This window comes from Sorex araneus, chromosome X, assembly GCF_027595985.1.
Source record: "Sorex araneus isolate mSorAra2 chromosome X, mSorAra2.pri, whole genome shotgun sequence".
NCBI classification, from domain to species: domain Eukaryota; kingdom Metazoa; phylum Chordata; class Mammalia; order Eulipotyphla; family Soricidae; genus Sorex; species Sorex araneus.
This window is the reverse complement of record NC_073313.1, coordinates 209,500,672-209,522,323: the sequence shown is the minus strand read 5'-3', so window position 1 is coordinate 209,522,323 and position 21,652 is coordinate 209,500,672. Positions and strand designations below refer to the sequence as shown.

General features: G+C 39.4%; 1 pseudogene; it reads right to left on the bottom strand.

The window, feature by feature from the left end:
• Positions 1 to 21,158: 21,158 nt before the first annotated feature.
• LOC129400566 (U6 spliceosomal RNA) lies at positions 21,159 to 21,257 on the bottom strand (annotated as a pseudogene).
• Between the last annotated feature and the right edge of the window lie 395 nt (positions 21,258 to 21,652).

The window sequence follows — 21,652 nt, the reverse complement described above, 5'->3', positions numbered from 1 at the left end:
TAGTCAATAAGCTATTCATGACTCTGGCAGGAAGCTTGATTTTTAAACCAATGGGAATTTGGTGGACAATTTCCCTTTGCTACCTTTAGCTACATGGCTGGAATGTATATAAGCCGTTCTATTTCTGAAAAACAAAGTGCCGATGTGAGCAAGTGGCCAGCAGTGTCTGGGGCAAATACATTAATTGCCCTTTCTAAGAAGCCTGGGCACATACTTACTCTTAAATGTAACTAAAGAGGCTGTAGTGTTGTACTTGGTGGAGGGGAGTGGAATGTCGTAGATGAGGTGGTCTACAGTGTTAATGCAAAACCTGTCTGTGTTGTTGATGTAATTTTAAAGAGTCACATGCATTTCATTGTCTTTCTAGAATGGCAATAAAGCCCACAGAAAGAACTCTCTCCCCCTGTAAATCAAACGCTAGCAGACAAAAGGTCAAAAAAACCAAAGCCACAAGAACATTAACACTTTAGATATAAAAAATTCCTAAGCAACAATGCTCGCCCTTCCTTTGGAGAAAGCAGACGCCTTATCTTTGTGAGTTTACAAAATGGAGCCAAACTGTGCCCGTAGTCACTTTAACTAAACCGAGGCCTGGATCTTTTAGCATCCTGCAGTCATTAAAGCTCTCAGAAAGCCTCCCAGGAGCCGATGTGCTTGCTTAAGTATATGCTGTAAAAGGTCCCAGAGATTTACAAGGGACTACTCCACGCTAAACCAGGCACCATCTGATAAACAACCAATTTTAGCTGCAGGCTAAATGATGCTCTTTGAGGCTTTGATTTACAATGCTGAAGATGATATATTTGTAGTTTGGGGGGATAGGTTCTGCTATGGGCTTGCTGTGATTACTCACCCATGAGCAGAATTCAGGGCTCAAGTCTTCAACATAGAGGTCAGAAAATTGCCAGTGGAATGAGAGTTGATAAGGTTTATTGAGATGCTAAATTTATATACGTATACATACATGCACACATATACTTATATATATAAAAAGTTATTAAGTCAGTGGTTCTGAATATGCTTTAGTTTTCTGGAGAGCAGTTTTTGTTAATTTGTCTAAGACCCAAAGATATGAAAATAATCAGCAAAATTGATCTGATAGGCTAATTTTACTTTCATTACATTTGAAAAGTAAGTATAAGCTTTGTTTATTATTACTGACATTTATAAATTAAAAAATTTCCAATATTGTATTTATGTAATTGCTTAAAAACTAAGACATTGGAAGGTCACTTTGAAGAAAATCAAATCATCTTCAAGAACATTCAGCTATACCCTTTGAGTACTTGAACCTAAATTAAGAATTCTGAGAATACTCCTCAAACTCATGGTTTTAAGAAATGTTTTGGTAAACTCCTTAGCCCAGAGGCTTTACATTTAATAAACATGTGAGCATCTGCTAATACTGATACCCATGCACTGTACTAGTACAATGATAAATAAAACATGTTTTTTTTTCCATTAGAAATTCACACTCCAGTGAAGAAAACCATAGATCAATGACATTTGAGAAGTGTTAAGAAGGAGTTTTGGAGGAAGCTAGGGGAGAAAGAGAAGAGACTAACCTCCTGGACTCAAAGGGGATTTAACAGTCATCGAATGGCCTCTCTGTGGGTATCTTCCTTCCTGTTCCATGACTGTCAGGCGGCCAAGTTCACAGAGAAAAGGCAATGAACACTAGTGTTTCTGTAGCACTGTTATGCTGGTCATTTAAACATGCAGTTACATGTTCTTTTTCTGAGAAGATCTTGCACTTCTGGAGCACTGGGTTCAGGAGTGCTGGTGATTCAGAAATTGCAGTCACAATTTGCTAGGAAGGGAATCAGTGGCTGGCTGCAATTAAGGTGGCAGATGAGACCCTGGGCTCAAGGTTGGCGAGAATGTTGGCACCAACCTGACTTTGGTCTACCCCTTCTGGAGGGTGCAGGGAAGAAAGCCCTTTCCTCCTCTGGGGAAAGGATCTGATGAAATGATGCAGATTGTGACATGTGAGCCAGATATTTGAGTCAGGAGAGTGTTTTCCCAGAAAGCTGTAGTTTAAGAGTCCTAAACCATGTGACCAGAGGGTACAAGGGAGTATGATTTATCAGCCTTTGGGTAGATTAGCAGTTAGGGCTGCACTTCTCTCTGCCGAGTTACTTTCTCCATGCACTATTTCCTTATGGATAACGCCATCCTTGTGGGGCTGCAAGGTCAGATATAATGACTAATTGATGGAATGCCCACTACGTGCTAGGAACAGTAAAGTTTTATATGTGTTTGTATAATCTTTAAATCAACCTATGTGCTAGGTACATTGTCATTTCTATTTTACATCGGAGAACATGGTTAAACATGCTCTTGACTAAACTTGCACCTGGCAAAGGAGGTCACACTCAGCCGCCTTCCAGCACAGTGAGTACAACAGCTGATTCTGCAAGTCAGGGCTCTAAATGGGAAGTTCAGAGTGTCCCTACATGACTCACACACAGTTGAATCTTCACACAGTGCCAATCTTCAGGTTGGCACTCAGAACTCCTTCCTTTTTATTTGTTTTTAAATTTTAAATAAAATACCTTATTAAACACTGTGGTTTCAGAGTTGTTCATAGTATAGTTGTTCTGGGTTTTTGATGTTTCAACACCAGTCCCACCACCAGAGTGACCTTCTCTGTTTCCCCAACCAACTCCCAAGCCTGCCTCCTTAGCAGGCACACAGTAATTTATTTTGTATTGTCTGTTACAACTAAATGGATAACGGAATTATCAAAACTAAGTCACTAAAAAATAATCTGTGAAAATTGTTATATCTCATCAAGGGGTTGTTAAGTCCTTATCTGAGGATTTACTAAGCTGTTTGCTGCTAGCTGAACCTTTTGTTTTATTGTTTTTGTTTGTTGAATTTCGTTGGTTTCTATGTTACTTTCCCAGTGTGCTCCTACTGGGATTTCAATATTGTGGAATTTGTTAGGTGGGCGTGCAGTAAATGCCACGATATTGAAATCCCAGGAGGAATCTGTAGAAATCCCAGGATCTGTAGAACTGGGCTGATGAGTTGACCTGTTGGTGACTGTGGGAGGTGGGCATGGCCGCTGGGACTTTTGGAAGTAGGGGGAAATGGGGAGGCTGCCTGCCCCCAACCTTATAAGACCCCAGCCTTCTCAGCATAGACACTGGAGTACAGTATGGTGCCTCTGCAGAGATTTTTAGTGAAGTGGTGGAGTTGAGCCATTGGCATGGTGGCAGCAGTGGGATGTGGGTGCAGCTTCCAAGGTTCCATGGTCTCCTGAGGGCACCCAGAGTTTTCAGCTGGGAGACTGGTGTGTCCCTGAATTTTAGCTGCTTGACTTGTATCTCCTTGAAGATTCAGTCGTGAATAGTAAGAGCAGAGCCATTGGTTGGGTGAGTTGACATGGCGTTGGCTGTGGGAGGTGAGCTCCTGTCTTTTGAGTCATCCCTCACCTCTGATCAAGAGCTTGCTGTTTTAAGCCTCCATTTCACAGCTTGGAAAAGAATGGAAGGCCCTCCCCATTCCCCTTCTAAAATAATTGGAACATCAGCTATATAATGCCTGTAAAACACTTAAGACTATGCAAATGAGGGGTATTATAGAGACAGGAGGTGATGGTATTTTATAGCAGCCCATTAAGACATATCATTGTAAAGACAGTGGGTTGCACGAGTCACATCCTCTTACCAGATATTTTTCTGAATTTTCACATCAAATTGCATGTGCTTTAAAAACCTACCCAAGCTAATTGTCTCAATGAACACAGACCTCTACACAAGCTCAATTGGATCTAATAAATTCCCTTGGCCAAAATATTTTTCAAGTATTATAGCATAATTCACTTTATCATGTCCAGTCTCGGCCTAATAATGCACAAGTCCCCAGAGCCAAGTATATTTCAAGAAGCTTACAATTACTTTTATAAAAGTTGCAGTAAAGTATAATGATTTTTAATGGCATCAATGATACCATTGTATATATCGGTTTCAGTTTTGAAGTAGACTTAAGTTCAAAGACCCAAGGGGACCATTCTCCTCTCGATGCACTTGTGTTACTTCCATTAATGCTAATGGGACAGACAAATGCTGCTCTGGAGGAGAATATATCTGCTCTGAGGAAGGTAACAGGTTTTAATTAGTAATGCTTTGAATCACACAAAAGCAGCTTGTCCTCTGTAAACAGCAAGTGTTCTCTGAGAAGGAAGCAGGGATCATAGCCTGGCTTACTCATATGAAATCTTCACATCTAAGCTTTGTGAGTGATGGAGAGTCACTTGACAGCAGAATGAGACAAAGGGTCTCAATTTGGGGGAGATTTGTTTAAATAAAATAATACAACTACAGCAGTATTTATTACATTTCCGAGAGCTTGAGTACCAAGTAGGTCTCTGTGATAGGATGATTACAGACTCTAATCTACAGATTATAGATGCAGACTCTATCTTTGAAAGGGAAGCTTGCTTACCCCATACTCTGGGAGTAGAGGGCCCATGAGTGCGATCCTTTATTTCATCCTAACTTTGAAACATTAACAACAACAGCACAGAGAGGCCAAGGGGGGCTCTGTGGAGATAAATATGAGAGTTTGGGCAACAAATCTCATTTGGGGGAAGGTTCTGAGACTGAAAGGCTTGAAACTGGGTGGAAGGAGGACAATAGGGAGGAGCTGGCTTTTTGTTGCTCAGTATGGCAAGTGTCTCAGACTTGAGCTTTAGGGCCAAAGGGGTCAACCCTCCTTTAGTGAAACACAACTTTAGCTCATTTTTAAGAAAAGCTATGTTTTGGGGCATGGAGAGATTATATAGTGAGCAAGTTTCTTCTCTTGGATGCAGCTGACAATAGTTCAATCCCTGGCACCACATGTGGCCCCCTGTGTTGCGTGAATATTTGTTCAGTCCAGAGGTGCTGAGATACGGGACTCAAGAGAAAGCATTTTCATGGAGGATCACTGCACTCTCTCTGATCCTATGACAAAAGGCAGAGTCTCCTGCGGTCTCCTTTTATTGATCATTGTATCTCTAAAGGGTGCAATACAGTGATGTCGTCAAAAGAAGTTATAGAAACACTTCTACATGAGGCAGGCATGGCAAGTATTGTTTCCTTGAGTCTGCAGGCCAGTGGATTTAGGCTTATGGAAAAAAAAAAGATACAAAACTGAAACCGAAACTTTTCTTGGGCTACAAGCACTTGGGTTTGCATCCCAAAGACTAGGCTGGGGTAGAGCCTGGAAACTACATCCTAAGTTGGGCAAGCATCTGAAATTGCATCCCAAAGACTAGTTTGGGCTAGAGTCCGGAATCTACATGTCAAACATCAGGCTGGGCTAGCACCTGAGATCTTCACATCAAAGACCAGCCAGGTTTCTGTGAGAAAAGGAAAACTGCCTCTTTCAACATAGTGATATTTATGAAATTATCTACTGAAGGCAGTTTAAAGGGAAAAATGTTCAGCTTCATCCAAACCAGTCAGGACACACGAGAATTCCCGCCCATTTTCATGGGTCCCTATGTTCCTCCCGTTGTGTGGTGCAGTCTACATGGGCTCATTAGAATGGCTCAGTCCAGCCCCAACACCCCTGAACCTCACCAGGAGTGATCCCTGAACCCAGAACATGGAATAAACCCCATACCTCAGGAACCCCCACTCTCCACCCCCAAAATGTATATGCTTAAATTTTTAAAAATTGAGATATATTTGCCACATGACACTGTGGACATAATGTATAAGCATTGACTTCATTTATCGATTCTAATATGATTGCCACCGTAATGACAGCTAGCAACCCCCTCCCCATATCTTGTTATATAGTTAAATTTTCTTTTCACTTGTTGAAATCTAAGCAAAATACATAGAAACAAATCACTATCACTGTTGTCCTATTGGTTATCTATTTGCTCGAGCGGGCACCTCCATTGTGAGACTTGTTACTGTTTTTGGCATATTGAATACACCATGGGGAGCTTGCCAGGCTCTGCCGTGAGGGGCGGGGTACTCTCAGTAGCTTGCCAGGCTCTCCAAGAAGGATGGAGGAATTGAATCCGGGTCGGTGGTATGAAAGGCAAACGCCCTACCCGCGGTGCTATCGCTCCTTCATTTTATGATCTAGAATAAATTCAGAGAAAGAGCATAATTTTGGTTGTCAAAGGCTGTGAGAAGAGAAGAAAAGAAACTAAGAGGCACAGAGTTTCTTTTTAGGATGACAAAAATGTTTGGAAATATAGGTGATTATTGGCTATCATGAATTGGCTATCATGATACTTGAAATCATGGCTATCAAGTATAACTAAATGCTATACTTCGTTAGAAAGATGAAATAAAAAAGCAGACTGAAAGAGACATGGGATCAAGGGAGAGGTTTTTTTTTTCTTTTTGGGTCAAACGTGGCAACGCACAGGGGTTACTCCTGGCTTTGTACTCAGGAATTACTCCTTGTGGTGCTCAGGGGACCATATAGGATGCTGGGAATCGAACCCGAGTTGACTGTGTGCAAGGCAAATGCCCTACATGCTGTGTTATCACTCCAGCCCTAAGGGAGAGGTTTTTTATTAGTGAGATACAACATACCAGACACATTTATTATGGTGTGAATGACCCAGTAGCAAAGAGAAACTGCTAAGCAAGATGACCCTTAAAAAAGTGGACAGAATTCAGCAGCCTGGAAGATAGTGCAATGGCTGATGCACATGCTTTGCATTTAGGGTCTTGGCTCCATTCCTGCACCATAGGATCCCCTGGGCATCACTGGGTGTGGTTCAAAACCCAAACAATATAAAAGAATGGCCAAGAATCAGAACAAAAGCAGAAGACTGACCTTTGACAGAACATCAGTTAAGAGTGAAACACTAGTCATTCAAACTCTAATAAAATCTGGCTAGTATGATTATGTGGGTGATGCCTCTAATTTTTGTAAAGTTAAAGTGAAGAGCTAATTGAAATTTTTATTTGTAAGGACTGGGAGAGAAGCTAACTGGAAGAGAAAAACAAGAAATGATCATTTTGATTGGGAATGCAACTAAGCAATGGGAAAGAACACACGCCCCATTTGGAAAATGGGAAAGAAAATATTTAGTCCTGAGGGTTGAGGAATGGTGCCCTCTTCCTTGACTGTACGTCTCAAAAAAACTTTTAAAAGCTTGGGTTTCTTTTTTTTTTAAATTCTTTATTAGTGAGTCACTGTGAAGTACAGTGACAGATTTACATATTTTCGTGCTTGTGTTTCAGTCATACAATTTTTGAGTACCCATCACTCCCCCAGTGACCATTCTCCACCACTGATGATCCCAGTACCCCTCCCACACCCCCCACACCCAGCCTCTGTGGCAGGAAATTCCCATTTGTTCTCTCTCTCTTTTTGGGTGTTGTGGTATAGAGGTATTGAGTGGCCATCGGTTCAATCTGTAGTCTACTTTGAGCACACATCTCCCATCCTGAGCAGGTCCTCCAACCCACACTTTACTTGGTGTTCCCTTCTCTATCTGAGCTGCCTTTTCCCTCAGCATGTGAGGCTGACTTCTAAGCCGTGGAGCAAACCTCCTGGTACTTATCTCCACTATTCTTGGGTGTTAGTCTAAGCTTAGGTTTCTTGAACGATTAATTTTGCTGCCATATTGGTATGTTAAGATGTGAAGACCAATTGTCTTTTCCCTTTCTGAAACATAAACACAACCTCCAACTTTAGATGATTAAGATACAGAAGTATCTAGAATCCTCAAAATAAAAAAGCAAAAACAATAACCTGACCTTTCTTGGTGTAAAATAGATTTATATTCCAATATGACTCATAAAAACTTAAGATGTATGTTAAAATGCACTTAATATACAACCTACCAAACATCACAGGTTATCCTAGCCTTACCATAAACGTGCAAAATACGTGTACCAAAGCTTTTAATTTACTACCTAGGCATGTGTGATTGTACCAGTTTAAATTTTTGATCGCCAGGCAACCACTTTAAGCAACAAAGCCACAAAGCCCATTTTAAAAGTGTTGGATATTTCAAGTAACATATTTAACACTATATTGAAAGTAAAACACAGAATAGTTGTTCTGGTTCTCTCCATTAACACACAAAGCTGAGCACAAAAATGGGAAGTAATAAGGGAAGAGTGTCACAAAAGAAAGTCAACGTATCTTTCTAAAAATAAGGTACATAAACTCACACAGAAACATAGAAACAAATATGATTGAAAAAAGAAGAAAAAGAAGAAGAAAAGAAACTATGAAAATATAATTTTTAGGTGTGACTTTTTATCCTAGATCTTATGCACAGAATCCAGTGAGTGGATTAAAAATGTAATATGTTCACATAGAATTTTGGAAATCCCCATCAGGAAGTGAAATAAATGTAAACTTATGATTATTAAATTTGGTTGTGATAAGGATAGACAAATGAGCATAGATTTTATATTGGCATTTAAAATATTACTTTGGTTTTATCTCTGTACAATTGGTGGTCTGGGATAATAAAACAAAGTGGTTGTGTGATTTTCCTCTTTTGAATTTTTAAAAAGTCTTTTCAGATATAAAGGGGCTAATAAAACACTGGTGGTTCTTGTGGTTGGCTCTAAGGACTGGACAAGAAACTTCAAGTTAGAAAGATAGTATTAGGAAGAAACTCTGACTGAAATGACAGCCTACTTGTGATATGTCTTACTTTACTTTCCCTGAATAATATTTGGAGAACACTTTGCTTCAAAACTATAGTTATGGAAGAGGATACTTTCTACCATTTTGCAAGGTGACATAATGTTAGGGCCAGCTCAGCCGAAGAACTGCCATGACAGGCTTTGTGGTCTGAGTGACCTAGGCTTCTTCCAGGAACAAGAAAAGCAGAAAAACCAGAGGCTTTTTGTCAAAGATTGTATCCCTGAAATAAGATTAGGTTGTCTCTGGAATGTAACTGTCAAGAGAAGGGCTGGATGTTGTGGGCCAAACCAACAACAACAAAAACGTATGTGTACTCTGTGGCTAATAGAAATTTGCTGAGTAATGCTGACTTGCCAAAATGAAAGTATAATAACTTACTGAATCTAAGGCTTGGGGTCCTTGTTGAAACCCGCTGCGTCGGGTGGACACTTGGACCCCAGCTAGCTGGAACAATAAACCTCACTATGTGATTTGCATTATCGGCTCTGTTCTCTGTCCTTGAGGGGTGGTCGACTCTGCACTCTCACAATATAACTAGGTAAGATAAGTGGCAAGTTTCTGTCTGCTATTGCCACTCTGTCTTCCTTTTCCCTCTGTGACTCTGAAAAAAATTTTCATTTTTATTGGTATTAAGCTTATCCTCAAGGAAATGTCATAGGCACATTCTCCAGCTCATGAATTCATTATCACACATATTCAGTCTGGAGATGTGGGTGTAATGTCCTTTTTTCTGAGGTGGCTCCCAAAAATACATTCCGCTGTCAGGATGATTTCATTTAGACTCAATTTCCCCAGGTCTTGGAATGTTGCAGATGACTATCTCTGTTCCCTCCACACATCCCCTCCTAACTTACTAGAGACTGTAAATGTTATTAACTTTGAAGTGCCTATTTATGTCGCTCTACAAAACCTCACCTCTCTTCAACTGAGGTTGAGGTTTCAAGTTTGCACATTGGAAACAGCCTGTTAAAGTCTTTTCAAGCTTGAAACAATCCTGTTGCACTGTACATTGTGGTGGGGTGGGGTTAGGGGGTTGCAAAGTAAATTTGTCTGACTTCTGCTCTAACAGTAACATTTGCAAACATCTTGGCTGCCTTATAGTATGGGCAGATCATTTACACACACTTTTTCTTGCCCTGTTTTGCTATCTTGGTGCTCGATGTTTTCCATTTCCAAATGTTCTTTTTCTACTAGATATCTAAGAGATTCTCAGAGTAATCTAGGGACACATCCTACAAAAAACACTGTGAATTACAAAATTATAGGCTTGATTTTGAACAAACACATTCAAGACCATCATCATTTATTGTGTAGGGGGACAATTCACCTATGGTGCTCAGGGGTCCCAGAAGCCATCCCTGGTGATCCATCAGGGGGGATGATGGGATTCTAGTAGTTTGGCACTTGGCCTATTGGTTCCTAGGGGGTCACTAGGGTTCCATCAGCAGTGCTGGGGGAGGTTGGGGGACATGTGGTTTTGGAGATGGCATATGCCTCCCCTTTGCACTATCTCTCTGGTTTTGACCCTTGTAATTCCTTCCACTAAACACTGAAGACTTTAAGATGGTAACACCGAGGGATCACAAAGATAGTAGAGGGGTTAAGGCATTTGCCTTGCAAGTGACCAGTTTCTGGCACTGTCTGGAGTAATCTCAAAACACAGAGCTAGGAGTAGCCTTCTGAACACTGGTAGGTGTGACCTCAAGTTCCAAAGTATTTTTTATAATAGGATAATGACACCCAAATTATTCTTCTATTACCACTGCTTACTATTTGTTTATAGCAATCTAAGAAACTATATAGCAGCTGTTTTGAATCTAGAAATGGAAGCCAGGTTGGGAGAACTTACCTACCAACCTCTGAAAAATACTATACTGCTTATATTATGACTTTATTATTGGGGATTCTGACATAATAGCTTAGCCCCACACACAGTAGTACAAACTGTAGGAAACCATTATAGGAGAGGCCATCATATGTATTATCTGAGTGAATTATCATGTGAATGTGGGACTCTGGGAGTGGGGGTTCAGGACTCCTGGTTTTGGCTCACAGACTGAACCTGTGAGGATCTGTCCTCTTCTATATTTATGGTTTTGTTTTACTTCTTTTGATTGGGTTTTGGCCACACTTGACTATGCTCAGAGATTGCTCCTGGCTTTGTGCTCAGGAATCATTCCTGGCAGGCTGAGGAACATTATGGGGTGCTAGGTATCAGAGTTCAGTTGTCTGTGTGCAAGGCAAACACCCTCCCTTTGTACTACCTCTTTAACTCCATCTCCTGTAGTTCTTTGTTGGTTCTCATCGACTGGAGTGTGGCAGGTTGAGCTGTTGGAAGGTAGGTGGGAAGACAGAACCAACTCTGGTGACTTTTCACATTGTGTTTTGAGAGCACATAACTTCACATCTGGTTCTCTTCTTCTCTACTAAATTGCAGAGTTCTCTGAAGAACAGACTCTGAGACTTTGGTATCACCTGAAGAGTCGAGCATGTGTTTTCTGCTTAACAAGAGCTCAGTAAGGAGGGGTCTGTAAACTCTTGTAAGAAGATGTTTCTTGCATTGGAGCAAGAACTAAAAAACTGTCAACACCCAAATGTCAGTAACTATCTTCCTCATCCAGAGAACAAAACAAAAATCAACTTATAAGATTCTCTATTTCAGTCCTGAGCTTATAGATGAGGAAACTGAAGTTTAAAGAGTGCCATATCGGGTAATTTGGGGCAAACATGCACTAGGACCCCAAGATATGTTTTCCTCAGTGGTTCTATTCAGAATAATTTCTATTCAGATTAAGAACTAAACTGTTCTACATATTACATTTAAAGGGTCATGCATATTAAAAGCATTTAAGAGCGTTCATCTTTTTTAATTTTTAAGTTGGAGAAAGTTTTTCCAGAGAGTAATTTGGCAAAATTAGATGGATTCTTTGGAAAATCATTTCTTAAAAGTCATTTGGGAGAGATATTGGACCTTAGATTTATGAGCTTTTCCTTTTATGGATGCATTTTTAAGATGCACTTTTTAGATGCTTTTTTCAGATGTATGTTTGGGTCATCAAGGTCACTGAGAGCTCCGAGGAGCAGTCTTGATACCAGAGAGGCGTATGCAACTTGTAGCATTATAATCCTAACGTGTAAGGGAATTTGGGGAAAGTGTGTCTGCTATAGGTTAAAGTTTAGTGATGAGGGTGGGTATTATCACACCAAACTCCCTGGAAGTTTCAGATGCTGTCAAGACCAATCAGGTTGAGTGCCTCCACTTTATGTGAAGTTATAGTTGAGTTCAGTTTGTCACAGTGCACCATGCTGGGATCTCTGCTTCTTTCTACTCTTCCCTTTATGGTTGAAATTATAGGGTTGTGGTACTTTGTACACTTTAGTTTCAGGACTAGTCATGTGCTTTCTGGGGATTGTGCTCCTTTAGTTCTGGTGGTGGTGTTTGCCAGGGGTCACTGTGGCCCTCACACATGTGCTCATTAGGAGTCACATTTCTGACCACAGGTTTGCACATATTTTTAGTTGTGGGGCCCAGACACCTGGCTGTGTGCTGAATATAACACACCCAGTAGCTGCAGCATTGCTGGGGCTCAGAAGGCAGAGTTGCTGGGATCTTGCTTGGGGCATTTGGGCAGCACTAGGGACTGAATTTGCAGGTTTAGACTCACAAGGCAGGTACTGTAGCTGCTGAATCATCCTGAGCTGTCCTCTCTTTAGTTCTGAATATAGGCTTGTCTTCTGGAAAGAATCACAGAATACATAGAAACAATGCAAGTGCGCTGCTTGGGTGAATAATCCATGAAAAATTCTTCAACTAGACTCACTGAACTTTTAATTCACATGGCTAACTTTGCTCATATTAATACTTATCGAGGCTGCAAAGCTTGATAGTGATAGTTATAGTTGACAATTAAAACCAAAACCTAAACATGGAGGCATTTTGGTCAAGGGGGTAGATGTGGTGGTAGTATTGGAGAGATTATCATGGACACACAAACTTTATTTCAACCACTTAGGGGAAAAAAAGCATATTCTTTGAGTCAAGTTTCAGGAAAGCAGGCATCTTTGGACAAAAGTTTTACAAGAAGATAGTCTCAGTGAAGTCTAATTGTATAATGGTAAGGCTTCCTTAAATTTACTTTCTCATTCCATCAGTAAACTTTGGACTAGTTTTTATTACTTTTTGCCGAAGGCCATTACATGACTGGGTTACTGAGCATTATGCAGGTTCAATGTAATCTTCAGAATATATTGATTTACAATTTTAGAAAGTCTAGTTGTACACAGCATTTCAAGGACTTAACTAGTTAATGGGTCAAACAAGGCAAACATGATTTGGTTTTAACTAATAGACTTAACCTTAAGATTGGCTAAAGGTCCCAGCCAACAGTAGGTAACAAAGACCCAAGAGCTTCCTGAAGCAAAGGGAGCATTTAGAGGGGAGAGGGAGTTGCTTTCTTTTCTTTTCCTGTAGGTTGATCTTGTTCTGACTCCAGTAGTATGTCAGTAATCTCACAGTCCTTATTTCATTGGAAATACCAAGCTATTGCTTGCCAGCGCACTTGTAAGAAGAGACATATCATAAAAACCCAAGTTACATAAATGGGATTCCAGTACTAATCTGGTTGCAGCATAGTCCCTAGATAATTAGAAGGAAGCTACCAACGTTCTTGGCATTTCTACACTGACATTTTCTGGTTCATTTGACACCTCTGTAGGGCATTCTTCTTCATGAAGATTTAGCTTAAGGATACTGAAAGACGTAGCTATCTGGCCTAAGGCTGGGCTGTCACTGGGCAAAGCTTAACACTTGCTATTTTTTCTTATGAGTAAGATCAGCATAATGATGTTTCATGTCACCTGCTCAGAGGTGGTGTTCCAAGACCAGGAGAAGCTCAGAAATCACAGACTTCCAGGCACCAACCAATTAAGACCTTGGGGCTATATTACATTAAGAAGAAGGTCACTGGGATTGGAGAGAGTATACAGGAGTAAAAGCACTTGCCTTGCATCTCATCTACCCTGCTCAGAATCTCTGGTACCACTTAGGATCCTCTCAGCACTGCCAGAAAAGATCCCTGAGCACAGAGTCAGGAGTAAGCCATGAGCATTGATAGGTGTGGCCTAAACTGACACCTCATCTCCCGCCACCCTACACACACACACACACACACACACACACACGCACACACACGCATGTGCACATACACACACAGAGAGGTCATATTGGGATGATGTGGAGAAACCTCAGCTCTTAAGGATGGATCCCAATCACTAGATGATGAGTGGTTGGGAGCCAGAATGTTTTTCCTGTCATCCAACTTCGACTTTCTTATTAAGGGGAGAGGTGTAATTAAGCTCTTTAAAATGTAGTGGAATAAAATGACAATCATTTTACTATGCTTATGATTCAGAATTTAGGAAGGACATTGGGCTTTTCTCTGTTTCACATTGTCTGAAAAGTCTCCAACAACAAAAAGGCCCCAGTGGAGGAGGCTGAAGAGCTGGGTGAGTGTCCACTTCCAAGATAAGCATCCTCATCCTCACTTTCACTTCTGGCTGCTGACTGGAGAGTTGAAGGTACTTTTGGGTCTCAGTAAGTATGAGTGAGCTGAGGAATGATCTCTGACCTCTCCTGCATGGAAGTCTCAGAAAAGGACTTAAAACATGCTGGTCCATGGCTCCATGTTTCACTGTTCTGGAAAGCAATGTAAAAACTTCATGGCCTTAATTTTTTTTATCAAATTATTGTGAGACACAATTTCAAAGATTTTATGATTAAGTTTAAGTCATGGTGATTGAACATCCATCTCTCCACCAATTTAGCTTTCCCACCACCAATGTCCTCAGCATCCCTTCCATCACTTCGACTTCATCCAACCCCCTACCTTTATGACAGGCAGTTTCCTTCTTACTCTCTCTCTTCTTTGGGGCATTATAGTTTACAATACAAATACTGAGAGGTAATCACGTTTGATCCTTCGTCTACTTTCAGCACATATCTCCCATCCCAAGCAATCCCTCCAACCATCACTGATTTAGTGGTTCCTTTTCTATCTCAACTGCCATCTCCTCTAGCACTTGAGGCAGGCTTCCAACCATGGACCAATCCTTCTGGTTCTTGTCTCCACTGTCCTTGGGTGTTAGTCTCATATGTTATGATATATGTTATTTTATATTCAACAAATGAGTGCAGTAGTTCTACGTCTGTCCTTTTCTTTCTGACTCATTTCATTTAGCATGATACTCTCCATGTCCATTCCCTTATAAGGAAATTTCACTTCATGGCCTTTTATTATAGAGCTTCTGAAATTATTATTATCACTCTGGCATTCTTTATGAATAAAAGAAGATATAGGAGGAAACACAAGGAAAGGTGAATGTAAATCTCCTATATTGATGAGAGAACTGTCAAAGAATTTGTAGCCAATTATTAAAATATCCACAAGAGGTTTTAAGTTACTCTGAGAAAGCTCCAAGCATCTCTGGGGGCTGTTGCCTAGAGCAACTCATTCATAAATGGATCTGTTTCTTTTCTAATCCTACCCTAAGGTAAGGGACTTACCCCTGTTCTAGTTAAAGTAAAGTCTGAGTCACTGCAACTGAGATATAACAGAATAGGATGATTAAACTAAGATAGACATTTGTTCTCTGATTTAACAGTCTAGATCCAGGTAGTGTAAGCCAAGCTAGTAAGACATCTTTGCCTCATGAGTCCATCTAGGGATTCAGATTCCTTCTTTCTTCTTGTTTAATCAAGCTATAATGCTTTATGCATTCAGGTTTGCATTCAAGCATGTGTGAAGGAATAAGAGGATGTGGAGAAAACAACCTGCTCTTAAGAAAGTGATATAGTGTTTATACATCTCACTTCCTCTCACGATCTATCACTAGAAGTTTGTAACTTGGATGTACTTTGCTACAAAAGAATGTTAGTCTCTAGATGAGTATCCATGAAAAACATGTGTGGATTAGGTCCTACCACTAAAAAAATGAGGAGAATGGAGATTGGGGCACAATGGGAGTTCCTGCCACTTGATTTTAAAGCATCACTGAAGTATCAACTAGACATAATCAAGAACACAATAGGATTTTTTTTTGTAAAGAGACAAACATTAAATATTCTAGGCTTTGTGAGCCATTGTAACCTCTTTTTTATTATCTATATTTATCTTTCCTTATATATGTTTCTTCTATTGCTGCAATAATTAATTACCATAGCATAGCACCTAGCACCCATTATGGAACAGTGCCCTAGGCCAGAAGTCCTACTGAAGCTGCAGTGGGCTAACATTAAAATTGTACTCCTTTCTGGGACCCCTAGGGAAGTCATTGGTAGAATCCAGTTCCTTGCACAGTACAAAAATTATCTCCTAGATCAGCAATCAGATTTGGAGCCTTAATTTCTTCACATGATGCCTTCCTTCTCAATGGCCACAGGTAGAAAAGGATTCTCTACCTTTAAGAACTTGTGATTAATTTGGGCCATGAAAAGTACTATATTCACCTGTTCTGGGTATTAAGTTCTAGATATTTGGGTGGGACAATTATGTTGTCTCATGAAAGTCTCAATCTTCCATGCCAGCCACTAAAGTTACAGACCAAATGTAAAGCAATGGGCATGGCTGTTCCCTATGTAAATAAGTACTCTGAAATTTTATTTACAAAACCAGAGGATTAAATTTGACCAGTAGACTATAGTTTGCCAACTCTTTCTCAAGACAATGGAAATCAATTGTTGACTTAGTGCTCTGGGGAGTGTAGAAATCTCCCCTTTCTTCACCATCCTCTACTTGCTTCTGTTAAAGTCTTTATACTGTAGTTACTTTCTTCAGTATCTTCAGTTCAAGGGTTTTGTCTCTCAAATGTGAGCATACTGAATGCAGGACTCTTGTCTGATTCATTCTCTGCATCTTGGTGCTTAAGTTAGAACATGTAATTAGATGTTCTAATTTAATCACTTAGTAGTTGCTCAATAAATGTAGGTTACATAAAGGAAATCTTAGGTTACAACTAAAGGGAAGGAGGCATGAGGAAGATACATATATATCTACAAGTATTTTTCATGTTCTAAGAGAATATCTCTTTTCTAGTAATTCTAATTACTAGACATTCTAATTTTGGTAAGATTTTACTTGATTTCATTCTGTAGGTTAAATCTGACTCATGTGAGTTTTCACAGAAATTCATAAAGATAGATCTTTTAAAAAGTTTAAAACCAATCTCTTGGTGTCTTAATGAAAATGAAAGGGCTAATTATATATTAACTGATTAAATCAGTACCATGCATTTCAAAGATATTTAATTTCTGTTTGATTATGAAAAAAATAGTAAGCTTACCATAAGGAAACTTGCAAATGGAAATAATACTTTCCTGAGTGTTTTTCCAGACTTTGGATTTCAGTCTGGGTTGAAAAGTGCATAGAAAGGTTTTTGACCTGCCAAGACATGAGTTCAGCTGTTGTAGAATAAACACAGAATTCTGATGGTATTAGCAACATCTGTAGCTAAGTGGCCAAGAATCCCTCTCTATCTTACTTTTCTGAAATGTTCTTATACTTAGAATCTAGATTCCCAAAATAATGACTTTATAGTGGTATAGGTATTTGGAATCCTTAACTAATAATATTATATCCAACATATTATAAGAACAATTCCTTTTATCACATATGTTCAGTGAAATTCAGGTACACAGAAAGTACTTTATCCAAAATGGATGGACCAGATTTGGGTTGAAATCCAGACTACATGCTCGTTAAGTTATATAACATGTAAGACATGCCCATAAGTCTAGGTCACTTGCTAGAAAGTGGCTCAAGTCACTTAGGTAGATTAAAGAAAAAGTTTCAATTTTAAGTATGAACATCATACATTTAAAGAGTATACTTACATTTGATTTTCACTCAAGGAAGTAGGTTCAGAATTTTCTGAGCTCTCTTCTAGTCTAAGAGATCCTTTTGAATAACCTACCTCTGGATGGAAGAGATAGCACAGCGGGTAGGGTATTTGTCTTGCACATGGTCGACCCAGGTTCGATTCCTCCGTCTCTCTCAGAGAGCCCAGCAAGCTACTGAGAGTATCCTGACCGCATGGCAGAGCCTGGCAAGCTACCCGTGGTGTATTCAATATGCCAAAAACAGTAACTACAAGTCTCACAAGGGAGACTTTACTGGTGTCCGCTCAAGCAAATCGATGAACAACGGGACGACCCGTTGTTATAGTATATAACTATATAATTATAGTATAATGCTACCTCTATACCTTTTGCTTTGCTAGCTTATGTCAAACAAACTAGATTCCCTTAAATTAATAAAGGTGTAAATAAGGACATTGTACCAAGACCAAAGACTAACTTTCTGAGAAAAATCTTGCACTTACATCAAATCACTATAAATACATTTTGGAGCGGGACCTATACTGCCAATATGATAAAAGCTTTTATGAGAAAATTGTCAGCTTCACTGAAGTCTACTTACACTGTATCTGTTATTGTCTTTTACTTTTCTTCTTTTTTCTTTCTGTTTTAAATGTATTTAACTTTATTTTTCATTTGAAACACTACAATTTACAATACTGTTAGTGATAAGGCTTTATATATACAACGTTTCAATATTATACCCTTCACCAGTGTATCTGCTTACTTCTACCATTATTTATCTACTTTTCTTCTTAATCTATTAGTATGACCTGTACAGAAAATATGAGGCAATACTACATACAGAAAAAAAAATTCTCAAATTCCATTTAATATGATTTAACCTTCTCAACATTTTATTAGCTACCGTCCAGTCCTTTAACACCTATGGAAACAACACAAAATTGATGTATTTTTTTACCTGGCACACCTCAGCCCTATGATTTTCAGAGGTTGAGGAATGTGCTTTATGAAGCCCCTTGCCTTGGTCCCCAATCATGCAGAAAGTCCCAAAGGTATTACCTGTTAGAGATGGACATGATGGTAGGTCATTATTAGAAGCCATGTGCTAGGATGGGCAAGCAATTTCAATTAAAGAGTACCTGACTTTTCAAAAGTATCTCCTGATTATTTCATTACCAATTTTAGCTTGATGCTTCCCTTTAATCTGACAAGTTTTCCTTTTTTATTGTTTATGATTTTAGATAAGAGTTTTAAAACAAGTGCAGGTAAAAGAAGAGGTCTACTCATTTATTCACTACATAAGGTCATTTGCAATTGTGAGTTGAGTTGTAGCCCTCAAAATTGATGTGTTTAAGTCTTAACTCCCTGAACCACAGAATATGACTGTATTTGGAGACTGTCCTTTAAGAGGCAATTGAAGTACAATGAAGCCATTAGAATGTGTCCTAATCTACTAGGAATGGGTCTGTTTAAGAACTTAGGATACAGACATAACCAGAGATCAGGTGATGTCATAGAAGACAGCCTTGTGATATTGCATGTCCTCTCCCGGAAGGGAGCATAACATGACATTTGCCATAACCATGCTACCGGACCCTGTGCCAGGCTGTTTCACTCAGGGCATCCCAGAGGCGGGTGGGTGAGACCCCTCCTCGGCCCAAGGGACCCAGCCTCAGCAGCTGAAAGCCTCCAGAACTCAACCGCTGCCATACTCATCACCATTCTCCACAGACTGGGGCCAAGTCTCACCCAAGAGTGAACCTATTCCTGAACTGCCCGACACTTCATACCACACAGCCTACCCATACTCCAAAAGTACCGCACCACATTTGATGGGGTTCAAAGTAGGAGGCAAACAATCTTAGAGGGAAATAGTTTCTTTATATACTTAATGAAGTTTTGTAAGTCTTACAGACTTATAGAAGGACTTAATGGCCCGTGGGTGAAATACAACAACCTTCACACTCTTTCCTCTAAGGATACTTTCTTTGTGGCGTTTTCAGTGGTTTTTCATAACAAATAATACAAATATATAATATATTTAATTATTTTATAATTATATATAATTTTATATATAATTTTGGTTCTGCTGTGGGGCAAGGATTGGGTTTGGGGATGGAAATATCCAAAATATGATAGTGGGAAGGTGTAATGATGGTGGGATTGGTGTTTGAATATTAAATGTAATCAAATATTGTGAACTACTCTATAAAATAAAAAACTGAAAAAAAAAAAGAAGACAGATGTGTACAGTTAAAGATAGAGGCCTCTGAAACAGCCAAACCTAGTTATTTACTATGCTGACACCTAGATACTGGAATTCTAGTCTAAAGAACTACAAGGAAATAAAATTCTGCTATTGCAGTCAGCAGGCCTGTGGTTTTTGTTATGGTAGCCCTGGTATATTTATTATTAATTTTGGATTTTTGTCACCACTGAATAGTAATACCTTTTTTTGCGCATACACTGTGCTCTAAGAGATCTAGTGTGCTGTGGGCCACAAGGAAGTGGGTTATTTGTAAATTCTATATAACTATAATTTAACAAACATCCAGCAGAGTGATCAACATTATATTCACAGTGACTTTAAACCATGACCTGAAAGATGGTTTATTTAAGATATGACTTTTCTGCACCTTAAATGTTATAGAATGGTTAAAAAGTGCTATTTGGGGAGTGAAAGTTGGAAATGGAAAGCTCAGAGACCATGTTTGCCATAGATATGTTTGGTTCACAGTTTTAAAATTTAAATTAATTATATTTTTGTCTAATATTTTTATTGAAACAATAATATAGATAGCACAAATTTCAAATATATATTATTATAAATCAATGTGCATACTATACTAATTTTCAAATCCAAATACATGAAAACCCAATTTTTCTGCTACTCATAAAGACTTGAAATGTCCTCCTATTTTTTTAAGGATAAAACTGTTCCTTAATTGCCTGCCATGGAGACAGGTCGGGGTGTTGAACAGAGGTGGGGAGGGATACTAGAGACACTGGTGGTGGAAAATGTACACTGGTGAAGGGATGGGTGTTCGATCATTGTATGCCTGAAAAATTCAAACATAAAAGTTTTATAACTGTAGCTCACAGTGATTCAATAAGAAAAAAACCCAAAAAACTGTTCCTTAGTTTGAAACTACTCTCCTCCACCTCAGTATTGTCATTTGCCTGTCTGCTTCACTTATTACCTGATCTGACTGGTCTAGATCATGGAAATAAATAGATAAAAGTCTGAAAGATGGTCACTGAAAAGGGGGTTTTGAGGTGACCGAATATTTTGGGAACTCAACAGTCTTTTTATAAACTTCCTGAGATTTTCATTTTGCATTGGCACATTAGAAGACCAGGGAAAGACTGTAGAAAAATCTCTCAGACTCTCCCCCCAGCCCCACCTCCAGAATTTCCCATTCCTTTTAACTTGGAATCTTCATTTTTTCCACTAACATACATTTGACATCCTGTGTAATTTAATGTTTATGGAACATACTTTGGGAAATGTTGACACATGTTTGAACAATGTTGTCCCACCTGAAGGCATAAGAACAAATTAAAATTCTGCAAATTTCTAAGGAATTTGTATATTCTTAAAAGAATACTGAAAAATAAATGTAAAAAAAATTTTTAAAAAAGTGAATTCAAAGTTGTTTTATTGAAGAAGAATACTAGAGACTGCGCAGGGGCCATCTAATCTTCTCTGTATCCTTCCAATTTTACTATATGTGCTGTCGAAGTGGGCTAGAGCGATAGCACAGCGGGTAGGGCATTTGCCTTGCACACGACTGACCTGGGTTTGATTTCTCCACCCTTGTTGGAGAGCACGACAAGCTACTGAGAGTATCTCGCCTGCATGGCAGAGCCTGGCAAGCTACCTGTGGTGTATTCCATTTGCCAAAAACAGTAACAACAAGTCTCACATGGAGACATTACTGGTGCCCACTCGAGAAAATCGATGAACAACGGGATGACAGTGATACAGTGATGCAGTGATACTGGAGGCTGGATTGGTGCTACAGCGGGTAGGGCACTTGCCTTGCACGAGACCAACCTGGATTTAATGTCCAGCATCCCATATTTCCCCCCAAGTCCACCAAGAGTGATCCCTGAATGCAGAGCCAGAAGTAAGCCCTGGGC